This window comes from Microtus pennsylvanicus, chromosome 4, assembly GCF_037038515.1.
Source record: "Microtus pennsylvanicus isolate mMicPen1 chromosome 4, mMicPen1.hap1, whole genome shotgun sequence".
NCBI classification, from domain to species: domain Eukaryota; kingdom Metazoa; phylum Chordata; class Mammalia; order Rodentia; family Cricetidae; genus Microtus; species Microtus pennsylvanicus.
Genome location: NC_134582.1, coordinates 142,409,430 through 142,436,182, shown reverse-complemented (window position 1 = coordinate 142,436,182; position 26,753 = coordinate 142,409,430). Strand labels below are relative to the sequence as shown.

The 26,753-nt window shown below is 45.7% G+C and overlaps 1 long non-coding RNA gene across 1 annotated transcript; it reads right to left on the bottom strand.

The window, feature by feature from the left end:
* Window positions 1–328: 328 nt before the first annotated feature.
* LOC142848954 (uncharacterized) lies at window positions 329–26,753 on the bottom strand. The gene is made up of 3 exons (XR_012910499.1): window positions 26,626–26,753; window positions 25,814–26,306; window positions 329–501 (listed from the first exon to the last, which is right to left on the bottom strand). It is a non-coding gene; the product is annotated as an uncharacterized LOC142848954 (long non-coding RNA).

The following is a 26,753-nucleotide window of genomic DNA, read 5'->3' as shown; positions in this document are numbered from 1 at the left end:
TTCCCCCACGTGCTGGGAGGGGAGACAGAAGATGGCCCTTGGCTGTTGGCCCATAGGCATTGCCTCATCTAAAGTATAACATCTGTTGTGGAGGTCACATCTTCCGGGGAGAACCTGCTTCAAATGGCTGATATCAAAGTGGGAAGCCATGAATAGAACTGACCTGGAGCCCTGTGGATTGGCTGGATCTTTCGCTGGGAACACATTACATGTTAGTGTCCCCTCTGCTTCCCCCTGCCTCCCAATCTCCTTTCATCAGATATTGATACAAAGAGCACTTCTTTTTCATTTTGATGTCACTCATTTATTTTGTATGTGTGCTGTTGGAGCATGCATGCCATGGTTCTTGTGTGGACATTAGAGGACATCTCACAGGAGTCAATTTCTCCTGCCACCATGTGGGCTCCCAGGAACAAATTCAGGTTGACAGGCTTGGTAGCAGGCTTCTTTGCACACTGATACCTCATTGGTCCTCCAAGAGCACTTCCTGGGAACAGCAACCTATAAAATATGAGTAAATAACAAATAAGATGATTTATGTTTCCAAGATGATAAAACCAAAAAAAAAAGTTGGCCATAAAAGTAATCCATTTAATTTATACCAACTATATGGTTAACGAGGGTCCTGTTAGCTGTGACCTAGTTTTAACCAAGTACGCGTACATATAAACAAAACAGACTCTTCCTGAGAGTCCTGCAGGCATTCGTCCTGGGCACATCCTTTGTCAGATCCCAGACTTCCAAGCCTGACGTCCCCCTCAGTCACTGCATACAAAAGAAGGCCCTGTCTCAGAGCCTAGCAGATGCAAAGCTGCAAAGTCACTGTTGTGACTCATGATCAGAATTTTTATGAGAACTTGTGGATTCATAGTTTCATTTCCAGAATCTTAAACTTTTGTGCTTTTTTAAAAATATGCCTGGCTTGCTTTTTGGCCAAGTCCGTTTGAAACCGAGCTGCAGTTTTTTAATAATTCAGATATATAGGCGGAGCTCCACATTCCATAGGCAACTGTAAACCTTACAATCACAGTTTGAACATATCCAGCCTGATGGATCTTACCTACACTGGGATTTCATATCTATCCAACAGCAGCTTCATAAAGCCAGCAGAGATCAATATATGAGGAAATGTTAGGAAACCACTAGTTTGATAGCTAATTAAAATTATAATATATAAAAAAGGAGTTCGAACAGGAGTATCCTGTAGAGGTGGACAGTGCAGTTCTCAGAAGACAGGGGTTATTAAAAGAAGATCTCAGTGCCAGGCATGGAATGACTCCCTACAAATAATAGGCCAGGGGAGCCCCAGAGGCGTCCGAACGATGCAGGCAATTGTTTTTTTATCCACTGTAACTAACGGTAAGACAACAACTCACGTTGGATAAAGAGCATAGAAAAACCAGTCTTGACTAACCAGGAGGCTCTCCCTGCTAATTAGCTTATGTGGCTGTGCTCTGCAGTGCTGTGCAGGCTTCCGGGAGAGAAGTCATCAGCAGGTTTACCCAGCACCGACTGGCATGCCCTGCAAGATGTGCACACTGGTACAATAGTGACAAGGGTATCGCTGTATTTCCTAACCTCTTTCTGATTGAACGCAAGGCCCGCTCCACAGGAGGGAATTTCACGGTACTATAAACCTGGTCAAAACCTGGTCAAAACCTGGTCAAAAGCCAATGACTGAGAAGATCACAGGCCCTTGGGGCAGGGAGGAGAAACCAACCGTTGTTTGGATAGATGTCCGTGCTGTCAAATTGCCTTCTGAAGACTTATGTTTATACTCATAGATTTGTTTTTTGCTCAGCTTGGTTAAAGATGCTTCTTTTCGCAATGGTAGTTCTTAATGCGGATACTCAGAACTGGCCCAAGGGATGAGTAGAAGACGTGAGTGCTCAGCTGTGTATAAATCACTTACATCAACCTCTTCCCGGTCAAGTCTCAGGAGCATTGCGAAAAGGGGGCAGAAAGCATGTAAGAGCTAGTGGATTGAAGAGAGCTGTGACTCCCGAGTTCTGGACATGCCGTGCTTGTTACACATATCACCTCGCTGAAAACATGGTTGCCTTCACAAGATCTATGCAAGATCAAGCCAGCCAAAGTTCCAGATTAGCTGGGGGAAAGGGGAAGCTCTTGGCAGTTGGTGGCTGCTGAAGAAGGGAGAGACACTGTCCTTTAGGGGTATATGGCCAGTTGTAGGTTACCCACAGCCCAGTGGACAGTCCCACAACCATGCACTTATGGACAGCACTGGCTGTACTCAGGCTTATTAATAGAAAAAGAGTGGAGAGATGGATCGTGCTTAAAAGCACTTTTGAGATGACCCAAGTTCTGTGTCCAGCACACACATCAGGCAGCTCACAACTGTTCATAATTCCAGCTCCAGGGGACCTGACACCCCACCCCACACCTCTTTAGGCCCCAGAAGGCACACTGTACACACATATGCACGCACACATACAGACATATATGACAATAAAAATAAAATAATCCTAGCAAATCAAAAGGATATGAAGTAGAGAGGGAACAGGTGAGGGCACCAGGGGCAGTTGGCGGAGGTTCTAGTGGGTGGATATGGTCGAAACACATGGCATAAAAGTATGAAATTTTCAAAGCCAAAGGAATTGCCACATACCCTCTTATCATCTACATGGTCACATGTCTGCTTAGTTGGACGTGTAGTCTGCTTCTACTCCCTTGTATGAGGCTACATCCTGAGCTACTGGGAAAAGAATCCTTTTGTGGGCAGGCTTAGCAGATAAAGTCACCTGCTGCCAAGCCTGACAACCTGGGTTTTATTCCTAGATCCGTATCGCAAAGGGAGTGACATGATTCCCATAGATTCTTCTCTTACACACACGAATAAATAAAGGTACATTTTTAAGAGAATTTTTTCCATGACCCAAAGTTCATGTAAGGCCATAGTTCATACACCCCGCAGGCAGGCACAGTGCAGTGGAAACTAGTAGGAACATCTTGACTTTTGACTTGTATGAAGAACGAAGGACCCTTGTTTATATATGATCCTTCTAAGACAAGGGATCTTGCTTTTCCACATTAGCTCAAACCCCTCAGCTGTTTTACTAGAAGAACATGCTGTCATTGCATGTAGCCCCTGAAGGGCCACACCTCAAATACAGTAATTGCTTCTCCCTTTCTCCTTTGATTCCTCACCTACATCCTTCCTAGTTGGGTGGTCTTGTCAGTTTTATTGGTTTCCAATTTCAAAACCTAACCAGACAAACACCTCACTTTCTAGCCATGATCATGCCTTACTCGTGGAGGTCCACAGAGGCAGGAGCGTGGGAGTTGGCATGGAGGCATGAGGAACCACACAGCATGAGAGAGTGACTCAGCCCAGACCCTGTGAGCACCTGAGTCAGAACACATGTTCTCTGGGCTATGTGCTTTCTCAATTAGGTTAGGTTGTCTCCTGCAGGCTGACCTCACAATTGATTTAGCCCATGGCAGGGGAGGAAGACTAGGAGGCTATTGTTTTCCTTCTGTGCTTGTCTTATCAACACACGGTTGGGTGTTAGAGTATTTGCAGAAGTATTTTTTCCCTCTTCCCTTTGAAAACATTGAAATTTCTCCTGAAATTTTTCATTAAAAAAATCTCCTGTTCAGAAGATTTTAAGCAAATGTCTCCATCTTGAGCAACTGTGGTAGCCCAGTTGCTGTAGCGGAGTGTCGCAACTGAGCAACTCCAAAGGAACAGAGGTTCAGTTCTCCCAGTTGTGGTGGCTGACAACGTAAGCGGCTGGCACTGGCCTGTGGGGACACCTTCCTTAGTGTCACAGATGGTGGAGGATTTCACAGTGAGGAAGCCTGCAAGGCAGGAAGAAAAACTGAGCTGAGCTCATGATCTTATCAGGAACTCAGTCCTGAGATAAGCAATTTAACAGCCTGAAGCCATTCAAGGTCCTGCTTCTTACTTTTCAGCACAGGGATTGGGGAGATGGGAAGAGGCTTCCAAACCACAGCAGCAGTTTTGTCATCGGCAACTCTGATTGGCCGTTTGATGGCCAATGGCCTCCTTCTTGTACTCCCTTCCCTTGTCAGACCAGATTTAGCTTCTTGTGTGTTTGTCGGTGGAATAACAAGTGGCCCCAACCTGAAAGCTTTTCTCTTTATTCGAGTCACAAGAATCTTTCTCAATCTTTCATGTGTCATCTCTGTAAGAATCTAGAATGGTCTCTCCAGCAAAGGCTATCATTGGAGTTTTTTATTTTAGCCATTCTGACAGGTGTAAGATGATATCTCAAAGTTGTTTTGATTTGCATTTCCCTGATCGCTAAGGAGGTTGAGCATGACCGTAAGTGTCTTTTGGCCATTTGAACTTCCTCTGCTGAGAATTCTCTGTTCAGTTCAGTGCCCCATTTTTTAATTGGGTTAATTGCATTTTAAAGTCTAGTTTCCTGAGTTCTCTATATATTTTGGAGATCAGACCTTTGTCTGTTGCGGGGTTGGTGAAGATCTTCTCCCAGTCAGTAGGTTGCCTTTTTGTCTTGGTGACAGTGTCCTTTGCTTTACAGAAGCTTCTCAGTTTTAGTAGGTCCCATTTATTCAATGTTGCCCTTAATGTCTGAGCTGTTGGGGTTACACATAGGAAGCAATCTCCTGTGCCCATCTGATGTAGGGTACTTCCCACTTTCTCTTCTATTAGGTTCAATGTGTTCTGACTGATAGTGAGGTCTTTAATCCATTTGGACTTGAGTTTTGTGCATGGTGATAGATATGGGTCTATTTTCATTCTTCTACAGGTTGACATCCAGTTATGCCAGCACCATTTGTTGAAGATGCTTTCTTTCTTCCATTGTATACTTTTGGCTCCTTTATCAAAAATGAGGTGTTCATAGGTTTGTAGGTTAAAATTCGGGTCTTCTGTACGATTCCATTGGTCGACTTCTCTGTTTTTATGCCAGTACCACACTGTTTTCATCACTGTAGCTCTGTAATAGAGTTTGAAGTCAGGGATGGTAATGCCTCCAGACAATCCTTTATTGTATAGGATTGTTTTGGCTATCCTGAGTTTTTTGTTTTTCCATATAAAGTTGATTATTGTCCTCTCAAGATCTGTGAAGAATTTTGATGGGACCTTGATGGGGATTGCATTTGCTGGAGAGGCTGTGGAGGAAGGGGTACCCTCATCCATTGCTGGTGGGAATGCAATCTTGTGCAACCACTTTGGAAATCAGTGTTTCGGTTTCTCAGGAAATTCGGGATCAACCTACCCCAGGACCCAGCAATACCACTCCTGGGAATATACCCAAGAGATGCCCTATCATATGACAAGAGCATTTGTTCAACTATGTTCATAGCAGTATTATTTGTAATAGCCAGAACCTGGAAACAACCTAGATGCCCCTCAATGGAAGAATGGATGAAAAAAGTGTGGAATATCTACACATTAGAGTACTATGCTGCGGTAAAAAACAATGACTTCTCGAATTTTGCATGCAAATGGATGGAAATAGAAAACACTATCCTGAGTGAGGTAACCCAGACCCAAAAAGATGAATATAGGATGTACTCACTCATAATTGGTTTCTAGCCATAAATAAGGGACACGGAGCCTACAATTGGAGATCCTAAAGAAGCTAAGTAAGAAGGTGAACCAAAGGAAAAACATATAGTTATCCTCTTGGCTATGGGAAGTAGATAAAGTTGCCGGGGAGAAAACTGAGATCTTGGGGGTGGGGTGGGATGGGGGTAAGGGGAGATGGGGAGAGAAAAGGGAGAAGGGGAGGAAGGGGGGAACTTGGGGAAAAAGGAGGATTGGGATAAAGGAAGGTTGGATAGGGGAGCACGGAAGCACAATTCTTAGTTAAGGGAGCCACCTTAGGGTTGCTAGAGACTTGAACCTAGAGTGGCTCCCAGGTGCCTAAGCCGAGGTCCCCAGTTAATTCCTTGGGCAGCTGGGGATAGGGAACCTGAAATGACCCTATCCTATAGCAATACTGACGAATATCTTGCATATCATCATAGAACCTTCATCTGGTGATGGATGGAGATAGAGACAGAGACCCACACTGGAGCACTGGACTGAGCTCCCAAGGTCCCAATGAGGAGCAGAAGGAGGGAGAACATGAGCAAAGAAGTCGGGACCACGAGGGGTGCACCCACCCACTGAGACAGTGGAGCTGATCTACTGGGAACTCACCAAGGCCAGCTGGACTGTGACTGAAAAAGCATGGGATAAAACTGGACTCTCTGAACATGGCGAACAATGAGAGCTGATGAGACGCCAAGGACAATGGCAAGGGGTTTTGATCCTACGTAATGTGCTGGCTTTGTGGGAGCCTAGCCAGTTTGGATGTTCACCTTCCTAGATATGGACGGAGGGGGGAGGACCTAGGACTTACCACAGGGCAGGGAACCCTGACTGCTCTTTGGACTGGAGAGGGAGGGGGAAAGGAGTGGGGGGAGGGGGAGAAGGGTGGGAGGAGGGGGAGGGAAATGGGAGGCTGGGAGGAGGTGGAAACTTGTTTTTTTTTCTCATTTTCTCAATAAAAAAAAAGATTTAATAAAAAAAAAGAATCTAGAATGCTTCTCCTTCTAGTGAAAGACCTATGTGACCAGAAACATATTCTCTCTTTATACTGCTGTTTCCGTGCCTCTGGGGCAGTGGTGGCATGAGGCTGACCCTCTTTCTGTTGATAGATTCAGGCTCCATGCTAAACTCTAAACATACAAGAAGACACTGTGCTAGACAAAATATGTTTGCCTTGCAGAGCACCAAAATCAAAGATGCAAGGCAATGTGGCATTATTGTCCAACCATGTCATTTCAGGATGTGCGTTATTGAGTGAGGGTCATTTGGGGTGGGTGTCAGCATCAGGGAAAGCAATCAGGAGATGATGGCTGTGTGGTTTTGAAGATGGTAGGAGTTTATCAGCACATCTACATTTTAATGGCTGTCTGTTGCCCTTCCTGCCTATATTCTTTTAACCTAAGTTCTCTGGGCTCCCCAGCCAGGTCTTTAGTTCCAGGGAAGCCTACCTACTCTTTGTAACCCCAAGGAGCTATTGGATGTTATCTAGGCCCTCTGGGTCCATGGTAGCTCACCTCTGTGACTGCATCTCCACTCTTGCTCAAACCCACAGAATCCAGTCAGCTTCCCTGATGAATTCACTTCTGGTCCCTTTATCTCCTCCTACTCATAACATGAGCTTTCAGTGTGTGTTGTTAATGACCTACATAAGTCACAATGGCAAAAAATATGATCTGGCTGTCTATAGTTAAAAATAACACAAGGAAAAGTGTCAGGATTCTCCTCTATGTACTTCCCTAAAGGCAGAAAATGGTGTGCTCACAGCACTGAATATCAACAGGGAAGTCAGTCCAGCAGTGTCTACCTGCTTTAACCAACGTTCTTCCTGTCTCCACTGCCACTGTGTCAAGCAGGCCCTGTCACAGCTATGTCAAGACTTGGCTCTTTATGGAAATTTAGTGCTGCTTTAGTGTACTTGGATGGGAGAAGTATAGAATGACCTTAAAAACTACAGGGAGATTTTTCTATTTTAATACTGTGGGAATATGTCCATCTTTGTACTTCAATAGAAGACTAGTTAAGAGGAGTGGAGAGATGGCTCTGTGGGTAAGAGTGCTTGCTCTGCAAACACAAGGACCTGAATTTAAATCTCCAGCACCCACCCACATAAAAGCCATGTATATCTCTAACCCCAGTGTTGAGGGTGGAGACAGAAGGATCCCAGGAGCAGCCTGTCCAGCCAGCCTAGCCAAAATATCAAGCTTCAGGTTCAGATTCAGTGAGAGATGCTGTTTCAGGGGAATGAGGTGGAAAGAGAGAGAATACATTGGATTTTTTTTTTTGGCCTCTGATGAATAAACACACACCGTACATACACATCTGTAGTAATAAGGGCGCGGCGGGGCTGCATCCCCAACACCCCAGCTGCCTGCTCCGCTAGCTTTTGCCCGAAATAATTACACAGACACTGTATTCATTTAAACACTGCTTGGCTCATTTCTACCTAGCCTCTTCTAGGCTAACTCTCACACCTGGACTAGCCCATTTCTTATCATCTGTATAGCACCGGTCTTACCGGGACAATTCTAGCCTAAGTCCATCGTGGGTCGGAGCTTCATAGCGTGCATCTTCCCTGGAGCGGGGAATATGGCGTCTCTCTCTGAAGCGTCTGCTCCCGAGCGGAGAGCTGTCGAGTCTGACCTCACTTCCTCTTCCTCCGGGCATTCTGTTCTGTTTACTCCACCTACCTATGTCTTAACCAATAACATGGGCCAAGGCCCATTATTAGCCAATGACCTTCCTCCATCACACATCTCCCTCTCTCTCTCTCTCTCTCTCTCTCTCTCTCTCTCTCTCTCTCTCTCTCACACACACACACACACACACACACAACAACAACAACAACAACAAAGAAAAGAAAACCTAAGTAAGCAAGATAATAATAATCTTATACTTATATGTTATACTGTAGGGTTCACGAGGAAACTAAATGTCACCTCCTTTGAGACACCTTGCTGAGTCCTCAGAGTTGCCGTGGCCTTGGGCTGCACCTTAACTCACTTCCGAGATACTCAGACAAATGGATGGCGTTTCTGTACTAAGTATTTGATGAAACCTCTTGTATTACTCTTTTGCTATGATAAAGAAACACAAAGCCAATAACTAAAAAAAAAATTACAGGAGAAAGTTTAAAATTCTAGATGATGTTTTCTAAAATTTTCCTTCAAAATCTTTTATCCCTAGAACAGATGATAACAAATGGAAGTTAGTCATACCTATCTGGGCCAGCATTTTTGCAGTGATGTGAAATTAATGGATTCCGGCCTTACCATAAGAGCTTGAAAAGAAGTGGTATCCCAAGCTCAGAAACATGTGGAGCAAATAGTTGCTATGTGAATTATGGAGTATTAGGTAATTCTCTGGGCATATTCTTCCTCATCCTTAAAAATTAATCTCTGAGCTATGCACTGTAATAATAGATCCGATTGAAAAAGTATTTCTGGCACTAATGCATAATGCATAAAATATGTGCGTACAATCTGAAGGCTGAAAAATAGATCATTCTTTAGGGTCAAAGAATGATATGAAAGTTCCTGCCACTTCAGAGGAATGGAGCATGGGTATCTATGGGATTAGCTGATTTTAAAGACTGATTACTGAACTGTTCCATGAAATATGAATACTTACTATAGCAATCCACATCCTATTTCAGGGGCTTCTTAAAGGAACAGACTCGCTAGGTAATGCCAAGCGTTACGCAGTGAGTGGAAATTGAGGCTGAATGTCCCTTTTCTATTGGTTACTAAACTAGACTTTAATCTCTAAGAAAGCTTAAAATGATAAACAAAACTTGGTATCCATGGTAACACACATAAGAAGGTAATTACTTTTCTTTATATTTTTCAAATCTCAGAGTTTAATAGCATAGTATATGCATTGCCTCAGGCCCACAGTTCCTGCAGTTGGTCATTAAGCATCAGAAAATGCCCTCTTTACCGGTCATTATTACTAATAAAATGCAACTTAAAAGCCCTATGAACAAAAGAGCCCCAGAGTCAGCCGGAAGGCGGGAAGGCAGGGAAGGGGGAAGGTGGGAAGGCAGACCTTGACTAGATGGGGTCTTGGCATAGACAGCAAAGACCCTGGAGCATCCGGCCCAAAAGCCAGGTGTGTGTCCTGAGAGCCATATTCCCCAGGAAGGCCTTTCAGCAATGATTAATTAGACTCAAGAGAAATCACTCTGTCCTTTAGGTGAGCAGACCAGAAGGACCTAAGCCCATGTCCTCATAAGAGCACCCAGCTTCTGTAGGAATTTTACAGGAGCAAAGAATTCTATACCTGCTAATGCCAGAGCCATGGTTCTCGACCTGCCACAGTCCTTTGGGGTCACAGAACAGGTATTTACATTAAGCTTCTACAGTTATGAAGTAGCAAAAAAAAAACCCTAATTTTATGGTTGGGGTCACCGCAGCATGAGGAACTGTATTAAAAGGTCACAGCATTAGGAAGGCTGAGGATCACTGCCTTAGAGGCTCATTCTTTGTTATATTTATTTGGAAATCTGGGCTTGTATTATTATTTCTTTTCCTAAGAAAAACAACAAATTGGATGCTTGTGAAGACAGAGGGGGATTTACTTACTAATCTATCTGAGGGTCTATCTCCATCTGCAGAGCATTGGCACTATTTAAGAACACCCGAGAAACTTCAGCCCAGTGGAAACCCAAACCTCTCCCCTGGCTTTACAGGTCTCTTTCCCAACTCTGGCACACCTGCGTGGCTCACAGCACACAGGTGCCAGCCTCGGGATTTCACCTGGCTGCTTCAGTAACACTGTCCCCAGATGACCTGTGAAAACCCAACCATGGAATCTGTGCCGACAGCTAGGGCAGCTCTAGGAGGCTCTAAATTTAGACCATCTTTTCCTTCCAAGAGAGAATTTGTTTGTAAATCGGTTTTTGGAATGGAAAGCAAACATTTTCCCATAGAAATACTAGAATGTGGGTGTGCAGCTTTAGCTCTACGCAGGCAAAGCGTTTTCGCTGGGTCTACCTCTCTGCCGCTCAGCTGTGTACATTATGCACCAGATGCCCTTCGGTGGGGCAATCAGCAACTGAACCACCATGTGCAATAGGAAAACAGCCAGCTTGCTCCTGATGGGAAGAACTGCCCAGCTGCTAAAGCTTGGTGGCCAAGAGAGATTGCCTTGATAGTTCTGACAGTGCCACCCAGAAGCATAAAGGATCAAATTTTTCTGTGTAAGGGACATTCTTAAATCTGGTGTTTGTACTTTGGAAACTGCCAGCTCTTAATTTAGAAAGTATGACAACTCAGTCAGGCTAACGGTGAACTCTATGTAGTTTAGACCAGGAAGTTGAATAAGACAACATAAACAGTAAAGTTAGAAGGCAGATTTATGCAGACATAGACCCTGGGACTAAGTGCTTCATAGCAAGGCTGTTAGTAAGACCAGCCCTTCCAGCCTCGAAACATGGCAATGAAATGTTTCTGGAATGGAAAAAGTAACGGAATTCAACTGCAAGCATGATGCCAATTCCAGGAAGTCTGTAGGGGCCACATCGTAGCTACTCAACAACCTCCAATTCTCCTCCTTCCTCTTCTCTCCTCCCCTCCCCTCCTTCCTTCTCCCCTCTCCTCTCTTTTACTCGTGTCTCCTCTCTTCTCCCACTTTCTTCTTTCTTTCTTCCCTTCTGTCTTTTCTTTCTCTCCCCACCTTCCTCCCACCTGAAGTAAGCTGTGGGTAGTGAGTGACAGCTCTCCTTCAGAGGCAACTCCTCTAGTTTGTTTTGTCCCCAGTGGCAATAGAGGAAGGATGTTTCCAGACAAAATGAGGATTGGTGTAGAATAAGACAGGAGGAGCCAAGGATGGAGCCATGAGCATGAGGAAAGGCAGAATTTCAAGGGGTTGTTAGCCCAGGAGTCCTGAAGGCAGGAATTAATCCAGCAGGCCAGAAGGAAGGCGGAGTTCGGCCAGGAAAGACGCATTAAAGGGTGCCTGGCCTCTTCCAGAAATGAAGATGCATGCAAGGCCTAGTCTCCAGCTTTAGGAACGAGCCTGTACGTTCCAAGCAGGAACAGTGAGTGTGGGGCTGATCAGGACTCTCTCCAGCTGTCCAAACTGGAAACCTGTGTCCCATTGGTCTGACATCCCAAGGCCGGAACAATCTCCAACACTCTCTGACCTCTGCAGAAGTCACTTAATGTTTCATTCTCCTCGCCTTCCAGTTTGGGTGCCTTTAGAGATCTTGGTTTGCATTCTCCCAGTTCGGGTCCTTCCTTAAGGAATCTTACTGCCAGGCTAGAAGTTCTCAGTTTTCATTGACTAAAAATGAAGAGGAATTCAAATGCCCTGTCCTTTGTCATCACACCTTGGGGCAATGTGCTCCGTTTGTCACTACCAAACAAAATGGCAGAAGGGGCAGATATTTTGAAGCTGCATGGAAGCATTTTCAAATGTCAATTAAGGAAAAGCATTATGTCCTAAGTTATTTACTCTGAAATCAAATTTAAGAAACAGAAAAGGACAGAACACAGTGATGCTATTGGAAGACAAAGGAAAGACAGCAGCTTAGTGACTGGGAAAGACCGGAAGAGTCACTGTCCTGGGCCTGGGAGTCTGTCCTCCATCTCACATTCCGTGCTCCATGGACAGGCTTAGCCCTTTTGAATAAATCCCTTTCAGAAAGAAAAGCTTCATGATGATGAGTTCATGTAACCCCTTCCTGCATGTAATGAGTGGAGAGAAACAGGAAAAGCACATTTAAAATACGACACATTCCAATGTGATGAGATTGCTGAACATGGGCCTTACTTGGAAACCCTACACCCTGAGACGCTTGCCACTGTGGCAATGTTCTTTCTTGTGCCACAGTGACTTCCCAACTCCTGCTGCTTGAAAAGCATGGTTTGAATAATATACATCATAAAAATGTATCAGTCCGTGTAAAGTTCAGGCCAGAAAGCTCCTGTTCAGAAGAACACTTCATGGGCCTTCCCTATCAGAGATCTATATGTCTTTCTTGGTTACTTAAAAACTTGGTTCATTTTACAAGATTCAAGCTAGGGATAACAATGCACATACTATCTTTCACTATCTTTATTAATGTATAGCACCAGAGAAACTTTCTATAAAAGCTCAGCAGCAGAAGACTGTTCTGAGGCACACCATGTCTGAATCCCAGCACTGTTTTGTGTGGACATCAAGTTTGATTGACGTTTCCCTTGACTCTTTACTAGCATTGAGCGTAGACTCCATTGAGGGAATGACTTCAACGCAGTGCAATATATCTTGGGCCACTCCCCACTGACTTCCATTCCACATCAGGACCATGGGCTAAGCAATGGTCCTCCAGTTACTTCCATTTCATGTGAGCCTCCATGGTGGACTCAATGAGGTTCCCTCTGTCCATTTTCTATTCCCAGTCAGTGTCTGAAGGGGGCTAGCATTTCCTTCATCCACTTCTGTTCCACATGAGCCTCTACTGGGTAGCATTCCCTTTGCTCTGGGGATTACAGAACAGCAGAAGAAAGTAATAGGGTCTCTCCCAGTCAAAACAACTTGAGAAACTTTTATAAAGGTTAATAGTAAACATTCCAGCAGCTTTTGCTGATGCTGTGGATTCTGTCAGTTATTCACCGTGACCGCATGACCCCTAAGCCTCTGTAGATAATGCAGAAATGAGCAAGTGTGCTGGTCGCCAATAAAACTTTCTGTACAGAATCAGGCTGTGAGCTGGGTTTGTCTCGCCAGACTGCAGACTGCCAGCCTACCTTTGATCTAGTTTGACTTCCTCATTTTACAGATAAGAAAAAAGAAACCTAGAGAGACTAGAATCTTCCAAAGTTGCTAGCTGGCCAGGGCAAAACCAGATCCCCTCCAGCGTCAGGCCTGAAATCTAGCTTTCTCTCTACCAGGCCACAGTGGCTCCACCTCATACCATACATTCATTCGTCCTGTCTCTGACATAAATGAGTCAAGAAATAAGATATGAAGAAAGTTGAGAGGAAATTATGCTTGTATTTTATTCAACTCCTTCACATGAACTATTTTGAAGGAAAAATTTTTATATAAAACCACTATTTGTTTACTCCTTCAACCACCATTATGCTTCAAAGGAGCAAAAAATTGAGATTATTATGATTTCAATCTCATGTAAACTCCATCGGAATAAAGCAAGCAAACTAGGATTGCTAATTCACCAAAGAACTGTTACCCTCCAAACTCAAGTTCTTAGCGTGGGACTCTGGAGTTAATGGCTTCATGAAGCTCATGCAGAATGCCCTGTGTCCATTCCTCCTCAGGGCAGAACACATAGGTATAAGATCTCAAAGGCATTTGTGATCCCAAAGCCTACAGGGTTCTTTATTGACTGTGAAATGTCCTATTTCCATCCAAGCTGCCTTAAGAGGAGAAAATGAAGAGGCTCCAAGGGATGAAGTCCCTTCCTCACATGGTCTTCTATGGTTGCTCTCCAGAGGGTAGTCAGTTGGCCAAAAGCTACCAAGAGGGGAATAAAAGCACTCATGGCTTGGCTGACACAGAAGCACAAACACAGCCTTTGGGATGATCGCAGCATCAGCATGCTGGGAGTGAGCAAAGGCATAAGTCAGACTCATAAACCAGTGGGACAGTGTGGGTTTGGCATCTGGAAACTCAGTGACCTATTGCTACCACGACAGAAAGAAAAATGCTTAGACTAAGTAAATGGGAAAAAGGCCTGGGGTTGTGGTGGCTGCTGTTTGAATACAAAGCTGAATGCAGAAGAAAGGAATAGAAACTCCCACACACCGGAAGCAAAGAGTGAACCCAAATAAGAATGGGCAGCTTGAACTGTGGCCACAATGGCCCAGAAAGCAGACACCTAGATTTTTAGTCCCCCCACACAGATACTGACCACTGCAGTGAGGAGTGAGAGATCTCAGGCTAAGGCCCAAACCCTGATGGCCGATGAGAAGGGGTGCAGATATCTCTACAGCAGCCCTGATAAGTCTTAGGAAAGTTACTGCACGACCCAGGTCCCTAGGAAGAAAAAAATAAGCCACAGTTTCCTGATGCCTCTCCCAGGCTTCAGTGCCCATCCTAGGTGGCCTCTGCTTTCCCACTTTTCCTAATTTTTCATAGTCAAGTAGGATCTCCACAGCAGGGTGCCCTTCCCCACCATGGTCTCCTTGGATACTGCACTTCAGGATCTGTTCCATCTGAGAACCTGCAGCCTGCAGGTGAGTCTGAGAACCTGCAGCGTGCAGATGAGGGTTAAGGCAAGCTTCTTTGGCACAGGGTATTAGAAAGAGAGAATTGATTTCACAAGCCTCTGACTCTGGAAACACCGGAGAGACGAAGGTTTAGAACTCTGCAGAGATTTTGGCAGTGCACACTAATCGCCAAGACCAATGATGCCCTTAGCTGAAGTGGTGTGGTTCTGTCCTGGCAGACAGGACTCCTACCAGCTCCAGAGGGGATCCAGCCACCAGGAGAAGCTGAAACACACTCTGTTTCCTCTGCTTGCCCAACACATACACCATCTAAAGCTGAATCAGCAGGGTGTACCAGCTGTGGGGCAAAGTGGGGACCTTCATTATCGTCAATGATATGTGTCATCTAACTCTCCCATAAGGCACAATTAATGTCTTTTAATGAAGTGACCCTGAGTTCTGTAAGTATGCAGTCCATCCTCACAGTGACAGTCTTAGTAACTTCCAGAAGTCCCTTGGAAGATGCTCAAAGGCTAGCATTGGTTTAGAAGCCTCAAGCTTGACTCTGGGTACCTGCGCAGACCTTTAGTGACTGCATCCCAAAGTCGAATTTGTCAGGAAGGCATTCTTTATATCTTTATAATAGTACAAAATTAAAGGTTAAAAAATATGTCCACTGAAGAAGCTATTTAAAGTGAAGGATTATGGGAATAAAATGGTTTGGGTCTTTACTCCTGTGATGAAATATGACCTGTCCAGTTTTCTCCTCATGATCCCCCAGAAAGCAGACCAGATACTGTTTGGGAATGGGCCACAGTTTTGGTGTGTGCATAGAGATGTGTTTTGAGGCCGTCCTAAAGCCTGGACCTTAGAGGGCAGAGGGAGTACAGTCTCTCTTTTCCGAATGCCATTAGGGAGGCAGACTCATGGCAACAGCAAAGAGCTGAAGCCCAGTGATTCATTCATCAGTCGTGTGACTTTGGAATCTCACTGTTTCTATGCCCCGCTCTCCTCTTCTGTGCAATGAAGAGACGAAGAGGCTCTCTGAGTTTGGTTTTTTTTTGGTTTTTTTTTTTTTTTTTTTTGAGGATAGTTATCAAGCTGTGAAGCCCTTACCTTGGAATAAACTAAATTTTAGCCAAGGGAACCTCCCCCATCTACAGAGTCGGCACACATTATTAAACACCTAAGAGAAGAATCTCTGCTAAATTCCTGGGGTAAAACATCCTTTTAAGGCTCTGTGGCTGCTGGGGAAATATTCTCATACTTGGGCATTTGTAATCAAAAGAACATACTTTTAAGAAATAAGAACAAGAGGCTGGGGGAGTGGCTCTATGGGAAACTGCTTGCCTGGCCCGTGCAAAGCCGAGAGATCAACCCCCAGCACTGCAAAAGCAGCAATAGCAAGACAAGCAGGCCTTGGGTGGGCCAGGGGGACAGAGTGTAAAGCCCTCCAGTCTATCCCGGATTCAGGCTGTTCTGACGCACGGAGGAATGATTAGTGCCTGGCTCAGAGTCCCCTGGAAATTGAATAAAATGACTCATGTAAAAGTGACCACCCAACACTTGGCTTAAGGTAAGAATTCAAAATGTGTTGGCCACGCATGTTCGGGAAGCTTTCGCACACAGTGTCCTGTCTCCCACTCAGTCTGACTCACCGCTGAGCCCATTTTCACAGGTGAATAATCAGGAGTGATGGAGCGGAGCTGTCAGATGCCCTGGAAGCCAAGCCAGGCCCTGGCTACAGAGACCAGGGCCCCATGTTCTCCACAGCAAACCACTCTGCTGCTCACGTCCTGACATTGGGAGAGATGGGGCCCTCAGGACCTGCTCATAAGACTTCACCATCTATAGTGTGGCAGGACTTTTCCCTCAGCAAGTATCCTGGAATCCTTGGGATGGTTTTTTTTGTTTTGTTTTGTTTTGTGTTTGGTAAATGTTCCTGATGAGAAAGAGCTGTCTCAGGATCCCACAGTGTGTCATCCTCCAGACTCACCCCTGCAGGCAGTTCCCAGTCCCCATGGCCAGAGGGGACTCTGTCTCAGGACACGGTGATGTGCACGTCTCAGTGTATATGCGGAGGTCAAGGGCAACCTTGGCTGTCTTGTCAATCCTTTCCTTCTACTTGTCCAAGACAGGGTCTCTTTTGTTGTTTTCCACTGTGCATATCAGGCAGCCAACAAGCTTCTGGAAATTCTATATCTACCTTCCTGCTCCCAGTAGTTCTGGAATTACCGACACCCTAGCTGCCATGTCTGCTTTTATAAGGGTTCTGGGGATTTGAACTCAGGTCCTGAGCCCCCTCCCCAGGTCCACCTGTAAAATGTTTGCAAGTGCACTAATTAAGGAGCCAGCCACTCTTCTACAGAACCCCACAGAACACTCACTTTCCAGTACTGTTTATTCAGGTTTTAACTAGAATTTTTCCCTTCCTTTTCTTACTTGATTCTAATCTGTGGAACTCATTACCTCCTGTTCACTGCTGCTGTGACGTGTGACTCAGTGCTTCTCACTTAACGTTATGAAATACACTGATGGGCAGTGTGACCCAGCAACCTGGCTTTCCTCTGTTTTTAAACAAACAAAATAAAAACATGAAGATATAGTTGGGAGGTCTCTACAATGTCTACAATATTTAATCCACCTTTGGCCCTTGGAATTTCTGAGGAGTTCGAGGTTCCGATTGCATACACAGCCGGGCCAGTTTCAGAGCAGCTGGGCAATGTTGCATGCCCTGAATGGTTGACCCAGAATTTTCTTATCCATATGATTTTTTACCAAAACCCGGTGAAGTAGGATGGTGTTTTTTAGATAAGGAAACGTAGCCTTTGGGTGACTGAGTGACTTGCCTGAGCTCTTGGAGCTATGAGTGTCCTTGCCGACAGGAAATGCAGGTAACCAAAGGTTCAGAAGCCCCAGGAGAGCTTCTGCAAGAGTCTGGGGAAATTACCAGACATTGGAGCGTGGCCAAGTGAGGAAGGTGAGTGGGAGACATCTTCCCACTGACACAATCACAGCTTCCTTACTGGGTTCTGGACAATTTTGGACTGGGATGAAAGGTTGAGTTTTCATTCCTAAGGGCAGTAAAATTGTAGGTGTGGTTCATACCTGTAGTTCTAAGACTTCAGAGGCAGAGTGGTATGTGGCAATGGTCTGCATTCTGTCAATTATGTTTTAAATAAACGCTGATTGGCCAGTAGCCAGGCAAAAAGTATAGGCGGGACAACCAGACAGGAAGTAGAGGCAGGTCAAGGAGAACTGGAGAATTCTGGGAAGAGGGAAGCTCCCTCTACAGTCCTGCCTAGACACACAAAAAAGATATGACCTGCTCCACTAGAAAAGGTATTGAGCCATGTAGCTAACATAGGTAAAAATAATGGGCTAATATAAGTTATAAGAGTTAATAAAAAGCCTGAGCTAATGGGTCGACCAGTTTATCATTAATATAGACTTCTGTGTGATTTCTTTGGAGCTAAATGGCTGAGGAACCTGGTGGGAGAACAAAACCCCAGACAACAAATGGCACCCACATGGACAGTTGCATCCTAAGGGGAACCCTTATGATGAGTTCCTGCCAGGAAAAAAGGAAGAAATGAGGTGGGTAGGAATGGGGGACATTGGAGAGGTCCACAGTCAGGCTTTCTTTGAATACCTTCTTCCCTGACCACCTACGGCCCCTTGGGCCTGCTGCACCCCTTGCCCTGGGATTCTGCCTCACACTCAGGTTCTCTATGCTCATTGGACAACATCCATTTGACTCTCTTGCCAAGTGAGCTTTCTGAACTCAGAGGCACACACCTTTTACTGCCTGCAAAGGTGTTTTACTAACTTGAGTTCATGTTTCTGGGGACCCGTTGGAACACAAGCTCACTGTGAGCCAAACAGCAGATGCAACAGCTGAAGGAACAGCCTGGAGAAAGCATTACAGGCCTGGGTGGAAGTTAAGGAGCGGTGAGCAGGCCCTGCCTCCAGCTGCAGGCTGGAGCATCCCCCAGGTGAGTCTAGCACACTGTTCTAAAAGCTCTTTTAAGCCCGGGGACCTGCTCATTCATGAGTGCATTTCCCTGAAGATGCTTCGGGGCCTGAGAAGCAGCTGGAAGAAGTGAGTGTTCAGAGGAGCGTGGGAAGGCGGAGGTCATCTCCATGGCAAGAATTAACACTTCACCTCCGCACTTTTGAGTGAGACCATGCTCTCCTTCACTTTCCACACTTCTACCCCCTCTCCCACCCAATTTCTGCAGCTTTCCCTCCCAGAGATCCCTGGATTGCAGACAGTGCCATGTTTCCTTTCTAAACTGCTCTGCAGGCTCCCATGTCTCTCAAGGCCCTGCAAGATTGCCTTCTTCCAGGCGTTATCTCCTTTCACTTTTCCAACCCACGGCCCCTCAGCTGCCTGCCCCTCCACTAACCAGCCTGTGGGCTGCCCTCCAGCCTCGACATTCACTTAACCGTCTGCTGAGAATGCTTCCCTTCAGGAAATCCATGGGTTCCCAGCTCTTTCAGATCTGGAATCAGATTCCCCTTCTTAACACAACTCACTTACTGCATTGAATGTCTTCTTTCCCTTGGGGCCAGGGACATCCCTGTCTTGCCCACTGACAAATCCCCAGTGTACCCGTGTATCCAGCACATGGTTCAGACCAAGTTCACACTGTCTGAGAAGATGGGCCATTCGGGGGAGGGGTTATATCAGTAGGCTGGTACCAAGCAATAGCCTCAGTTCCTGAGTGTGGCTGCTCTGAGGTGTCCAATGTCCCTTTCACGTTAAGCATGCAGGTTTCTGGAAGAGGGGGAGAGACATGCAGGGGAGTCTGGCTCTTGTTACACCAGCTGAGAGATTTCTTCTTTAGCGGAAACCACACCTGAGATCTGCTAAGACAGAAACTCCAGGGTCAGCAGTCACTGGACACCTTGGAGTGGAGCCGTGAAGATCCTTCTGATCCCTCCGCTACTCAGGACAGGAGACTTCCCACCTCAGCAACCCTCATCAAATCTTCTCTAGCAACCCAACAAATCAGTTCAGGCCGAGACTTCATGGCAAGCCATGGGAAGGTCGGGCCAGCACCAACAGCATAATCTAGTGCAAAGGGAAAATATGAGAGCCTCTTGTTCACAAGTTATTAGTTCAAAATGGCAAGAACAGACCCTGAAAGCCAATGACAGGCCTGAGTGACAGCATAGACCACACACTCCTAACGGTGGCCATGGCCAGAACTGACGATGACAGTGGCCTTCCATAGATGTACCTGCCAGGAAGTCACCTAGAATAGATGCAGATCACTCCTGTTCAAGATGGATGTCAGGTTTCTTCTATGGAAGAAGCAGAGAACACAAAGGCTGCGGGTATAACCGTGCATGAACTCAGGCGGTGACCGGAGAAACAGGAGTTCCAGTCTAGCCTGGGCTATAGGACACCCCGTCCCAACCAAAAGCTGAAAGAAACCTTAAGGCACCAGAACTAGATCATCACCTCTATTAAGGATGCCAACTGGACTGGGACTGAAAAAACATGGGATAAAACCGGACTCTCTGAATATGGTGGACAATGAGGGCTGCTGAGAAGCCAAGGGCAATGATCCTACTGCATGTACTGGCTTTGTGGGAGCCTAGCCTGTTTAGATGCTCACCTTCCTAGAACTGAATGGAGGGGGGAGGACCTTGGACTGCCCACAGGGCAGGGAACCCTGACTGCTCTTCGGACTGGAGAGGAAGGGGGAGGAAAGGGAAGCGTGGGGAGTGGGGGGGGAGTGAGGCGGGGAGGAGGTGAAAATTTTTAATAAAAATAAAATAAAATTAAAAAAAAGGATGTCATGTTGCAGGATAGAGGTGGTGGTCAAAAGCTGGTGACATCAAAGGACCAAAGGTGGCATTAGTAGTCAGTCTGGGTTAGAGTCTGTGGCAATGAGTAGCCAGACTTTGATGTCGTCTCCATTTGGAAAAGTGGTCAGTGACCAGCAGGATGCAAGAAAGAAGAGGAAGCTTCCAGAAACTGCAGAGGACAGGCTGAGGTTGAAGCCTGTGGTTGTGGCTGTTATGCTAAGAGGCCCAGGGCCTTTCCCCATGAGTCAGCGAAAGGGGCATGTGGTTACTTTATTGTCAATGCTTGATGGGTATCCATGGATACATGTGCTGATGTAGATGATGTAGTTAGATGGTCGTTTACAGTTTTGAGAGTGCTTTCCTGTGTATAATGATTTGGGTCCATCCTGTCAGTAACCCTGGAAGGTCAACAAATATTAGTGCCTCTCCAGGCAGGCATTGACTGCCCACTGGTGACCAGTTGGAATACAAGCTCACTATGACAGAACTCCATTTTCAGTCTTTGAATACAAAGGAATTTAGACTCAAATTCTGGAGGAAATTTATCATCTCTGTAATGCTCCTGTCACTCTTGGCTATCATCAGTCCAGAGATTGTGGCCCAGTGCAAGCCAAAGCTTCATTCACAATATCAACAATGGAGGCACTGCTTCCAGTATCCCTCCATCCCACCAGCTCTACCAAAGGGCAGCGTGAGTAACGGGGGTTGCAGAGAGTAAGCCCCTCCTTGGAAAGGGATGCCTAGGGGAACAGAAAGTGACTCTCAATATAAACGTCACATTACCACCTTAGGGTCATCAGAGAAAATCAAGTTAAAGGCAAAGAACAGATGAACAAGGGTCCCCTGTCCTCGGTGAATATGTGTCTTGAAATGGCCCATTAGCTTCTTATCAGTATTCCTTTGGTGCTATTGGTTTGATGCCCAAAGATGTGTGTAATCTGCCAAACTGCATTACTGTGCACACCTAACTCCTCTGCACAAACAAGTACCTGCAGATGCAGCCAGTGGGCTAACGTTAATCTAAAAACTACCCAGGGCGATTAGTCCTTATAATGTAACAATCTCTTGAGGAGCACATTCCTTACGAAAAGAAAAAGGAGTGTATCTTAAGCTCGCCTCCATTTGACACCAACACATGTCAACAACAGCTGAACTTATTTTTTTCCTCTTCAAATTCTGCAAAAAAAATTCATTCCCAGGTTTACTTGCTGTGCCAAGTTTTAGAGCTGAGCAAATTTTTATGGTCTAGTTATAAACCCTAGAAAAACAAGTTTTATAGGAAATGTTGACACGGTCGTAACTAAAGTGGTGCTAGCTGACACCTCTCTATTTTCAATTTGGGGATTTCTCCTAGGAAAATATAAATGCTAATTCAGCAAAGGAAGCCAACTATAATAAAAAATGCTATAGTCTTCCTGTTCACCCTGTGAAGGTATGCTTCAGAAGACGCAAAGGCAACATGGAGGTGAGCTTGAATGAGAACACTCAGATGTGCGGCACCTGCAATGGCTCAGCCACTGGTTACCTATAAATGCTGCCCAGGAATGCATTCTGTCACCATGAGTCATGCTGTTCAAGGCAGCTCGTCCAGACGCTGGAAGATTCCAGGTTTCTGCACCAGGCACTCACTGTGCACTGCTGAGTCCCCAGGTACAATGAAAAGCAGATTTCTCACAAACGGATGGGGAAAACCATGAAGATGGTGGGAACAGGGAGATGGAGTGGCAGCAAGAAGGGATGGCTGAACTGGGTGACTCATGCAGCTTGGGCCATGACCGGTAACATCAATCTGACCCTGGAAAGTCTGTTGAAAGATCTGGAGAAAGGCCAGCCTCGGTCCTCATCCTCTGGCCTTCTGAACAGCCTCATGAGAAGCACATGCATTCCATGTTCAAACTCTGACTTTCTTATTCTGAAACAGGGAGAGGTAGTGGAAGGGGAGAGTTTGATCTGGGTTTGGTGCGAAGGAGTGGCACTGGATCACAATGAGGAGCAAAGCAAGGCAAGCTGAAGTAAATGTTTGAAAACCCTCAACTCCACAGACTAAACAGCTTTGCCTCCCAGGGAGCCAGAAGGCTGCTGTCTCTCCAGGCCAGTGACGGCTGTGGCTCAGGCAGGCCGTGCTGCCTCCCCCGGTCCTGTGGTTCTATAGTCATGTCATGTGGAAGCCTGCTGTAATGAGGAGACATGGACATACATGCTCCTCTTAAGAAGAGGGTTGTTTTGTATTGAGTAAAGTTCTACTTTGAAAAGCATCTCTAGAAAATGAAGACACTTTCAGTTGACGGAAAAATGGCTAGCACAAAGGGATAAGTATAAAGATAAAGATAGACTTCTTATCAGGTATGGCGTTGCTTCTGGGGCTCCTGAAATGGGAACACGTTGCTGACAACTTTGCTTTTGAGTGAAGTTTGAGAACCTACTTAAAAGGCCACTGAGTTACACCCCAATGACTACCAAGTAAATCTGACCTTCCTCAGTCACAAGAGACTAAGTTCATACCTTCATGAGCAAGATGTATCTTGGGTAATTGGGGTTTTATGCCCCACGTTTCTAAACTATTCCCCAGAGTACTTTCAAAAGCTTTCACAAGACAGCGTCACAATTGTTGCAAAAACCAACCAGTAAACAAACAAACAACAATAACAGAAAGTGAGGCATGCTTTAAAGCTGGCCTTCTGCAGCCCCTGCCTGCTCGGGAGGCTGAAAGGAAGACAGTGGGTTTCTGGATGTACCTGTCAAGGCTAAATGATTGTTCATTTCCTGTGAGCTGGGAATAGTGTAATGACATACAGCTGGGGAGCAGGGTGGGGCTCCTGCTCTTTCCTCTTCCAGGAGCTGTGCTCCTCACCAGCTGGGAGAGATTACCATATGAATGTCCTGGAGAACTGAGGAGGAGGAGCCAAAGGAGCTTTAGAGGTGTCAGCAACTTCTTCCCTAGGTGTTCCTACCTGAACTAACCCTGATGATATTTTAATAACACACATGTACAAACATTCATTTACTTTAAAATGAGGGGTTGTGGTGGATACAAGGAGGGGTTTTCAAAGCCTCGAACACTCTTTCTGTGGAAGTGAACTGATTAGATGTACACCGCTATGATTATGTATGCTAATGACCGGTTGAGTTTGAAAGAAATAGTTAAGAATAATAAGGTATTTTCACCCAAGAAAAATGAATTTGTATCAGAGTGTCTATGCCTTGCTAATGCAGCTATTACCTGGAACAACAACAAAAAGCACAAATTCAATACCAATTTTAAAATTAGAATTCAGCAAAACGAGATTCAGGGCACTTATTTAAATGCATGCTTATACCTTTTAGTATAATAAATTTTGTTCAGTGTTTCATTAGCCCTTACAGTATGCCTCATGGCTATGTCAGATATGAAATGCTTAGAGCTGTAGCCAACTTCTCACACCTGGTGGCTCCCATTCTAAGCCAGCACCTGAGCAGACAGAGAGGAGGTGAGGATGGGGAGAGGTGATGCACAGGTGACCAGGTCTTCTGCTTCTCCTGGCCAGGAAAGGAGAAGTCACAGCAGTGGGAGGTTTCTGCCGAGGGAGTCTCACAGAGCGTAGCTTCTTGACCTTGACCTGTGCAGGAGGTCAAGATACCTGAGATCTAAGCGAGAAGAGAGGTACAGCTTCCTGCTTTGATCTGTTTCTGAGTGCTTTAACCCCACTAGGCATAGGAATACCTGTACAGTTTAAAACCTACAAACCAGGTCCCACGAAACCTGAAATAAAGTTTGAACAATTGAAGAAAAAAAAGAAACTAAACCCTAAGCTGCATGAAAGCAGAGGCGAAGCTGCTGTTGGAAATGAGCGAGAAGTAAAATGACAAGATTTCGTCTGAGTCTTCCAGGCACGCGCTCCAGAGAAAGTGCTGCACGCCCTGAAGGTCTTGTGACTCAGTTGCAGTCCCTGCCACTTGCTGCAGTTGTCCCAGGCACTGGCACATCCAGGAGGAAGCTGTCTTCTCTGTGAGTGCTAGGGGGCAGGTGGCCTGAGAATTGCCACCACATTTTACAGGAACACAGTAAAGTGCTTGCCCACACAAGGATGAGAGCCTGACTTTACATCTCAGCACCAGTCTGAAAAGCTGGGCGTGGCAGCACCTGTCTGTAACCACAGCCCTGAAGAGGCAGAGGCATGTCGATCCCTGAAGCTCCTGGCCAGCAGGTTCAGTGAGAGATCCTGCCTCAATAAATAAGATTCATAGAACCTGAAGAACACACCCACTGTTGACCTCTGACATCCACATACATGTATAAACATGTGCTAGCACACACGTGCACATATACACATGAACATGTGGGAGGAAAAAAGAACTCTCCATCCTCCCAAATCCCCTAGATGTGATCAGTGGGCTCACTCCTTTTCCATGTTCTTTCCCCAAAGCAGTTACTGATAGATGATAGCTACCCTGAAGCATATTGGGGCCAGGATGCAGAGGATTTGGCTCCTCACATAGCAGAGAGGGAGCCCAGCAGTTGGCTGTCTCTCAAAAAAGTAGGAGGTCTGGGTTTCATTATGGTTCAGAGTTGACTTCAATCCCAGCATGCTTGGTGCCCCTTTTGGCATTCCTCGTACAGGAGCTCTTTTCTGAAGTTACCATGCCCAGATACTGCCTCCTAAGACTCCACAAAGAACCTGAGGAGAGGGGTGAGGTGCTTCCTTCACAGGCCTGGTCAGGCGAGCCTCACTGTGGTGCCTGCCTGAGGCCTCGTTCACATATCAGGCAGCAGATGATACCTAGCTTAAGGAGGAAGGAGGAAACGAGAATCTCCCAATATGTCCGGTTTTATATTTTTGCTACCTAAACAAATTTTCAGTGGCCTCAATGTAATGATGCCCCCAAATGCTCTGACGGAAAGAAATAGTGGTCACAGCATTTGGGGCTGGTGACCGTCACACTTCACTGGGAGAAGACCTGCCTGTTTGTGTGTGTGCCATGGGACAGGTGCAGAGGCCGTAGGACTAACTGCTGGAGTGAACACTCTCCTTCTACCGTGTGTGTCCTCGGGATCAAGCCCAGGTTGTCAGCCTTAGCAGCAAGAGCCTTTACCTGCTGGGCCATCTTGCTGGCCCTGGTATTAAGCTTTTACCAAAGCAACGACCTACTTTACTGATAATTTCAAAAGTCATGGACTTCGGAGAATTATTCAAGATGCGGGATGCATATTGACATTTCTAGAAGACAAAGGTTTAGTCATTTTGTACTGTTATTTGAAATGTTGGACTTCAGTCTATGCCGAGTTACCATTGTAATTGAAGTCTATGCCACTTACCTAAGTGGTTCTCAAGACTTTTCCCCTGATTTCTGCCAGCATTCCAAAGCATGCCAGCCAGCCATCCGTGTTCACTAAGACAGCCTCCGTGTGCTTGCAGCAACGCATCATGCTCACCAGGTGATGTGGCGCCTGTCGCCTCTCCACGATTCACCTGGGGGAATTAGTGTGGTCTTTTGCTTCCACTTAGAATCACAAAATGAAGACGTTTATCGGGGTGCCTTCTTCAGGGCAACTCTGAGTTCACAGTCGTGGATGTGCTGGTTTCCTTACTGCTTCGCAGGGCGAATTTTATGATAAGAGGTAATTTCAGATGGACAAAACCATTCAACTGTGGTGTACTGTAAAAACAATGACATTTAGACTCAGAACTTTCGCATGACGCTATTGAGGAGTTTCTCTGCGGAAGATTCTCTCTGTGTTTCTTAGCCAAACTGTTTGTTCCTCTTGTTTCCAAACAGATGGACATCTTTCATTGTCTGCTGACTGAACCCTGCAGAGACAGGTTAAACAGGAAGGACTCGAGTTATGGTTTTGTCTGTTTCCAGCGAAGCACCGGAACATTCATGAATGAAACCCTCTAAGAATTTGCTACTTACTTCTTCTATGATCTCCCTTCTGCGCTCACTAACCTGTGCTTTGCAACCCCTCAGTCAGTCCACAACCCCAAATTTCCAGTTGCTGACTAAGCATGATTCCTCCAGTCTTTCTGCCTCTTCCAAAATCCAAGTGAGCCCAAGCTACAGTCTCTCTTTAATTTTTACTTTTTTTTTTTTTTGAAAACAGGGTTTCACTTTGTAGCTCAGACTGACCTTGAGTTTGCGATCCTCTGGCTTACAGGTGAGCACAGCTCTTACACCTACTACCCAATAGTTGGTTTTGCTGCCATTCCTTGCTTGTTTTGTTTGTTGCTTTTGCTTTAACCTATAAAAGCACCATG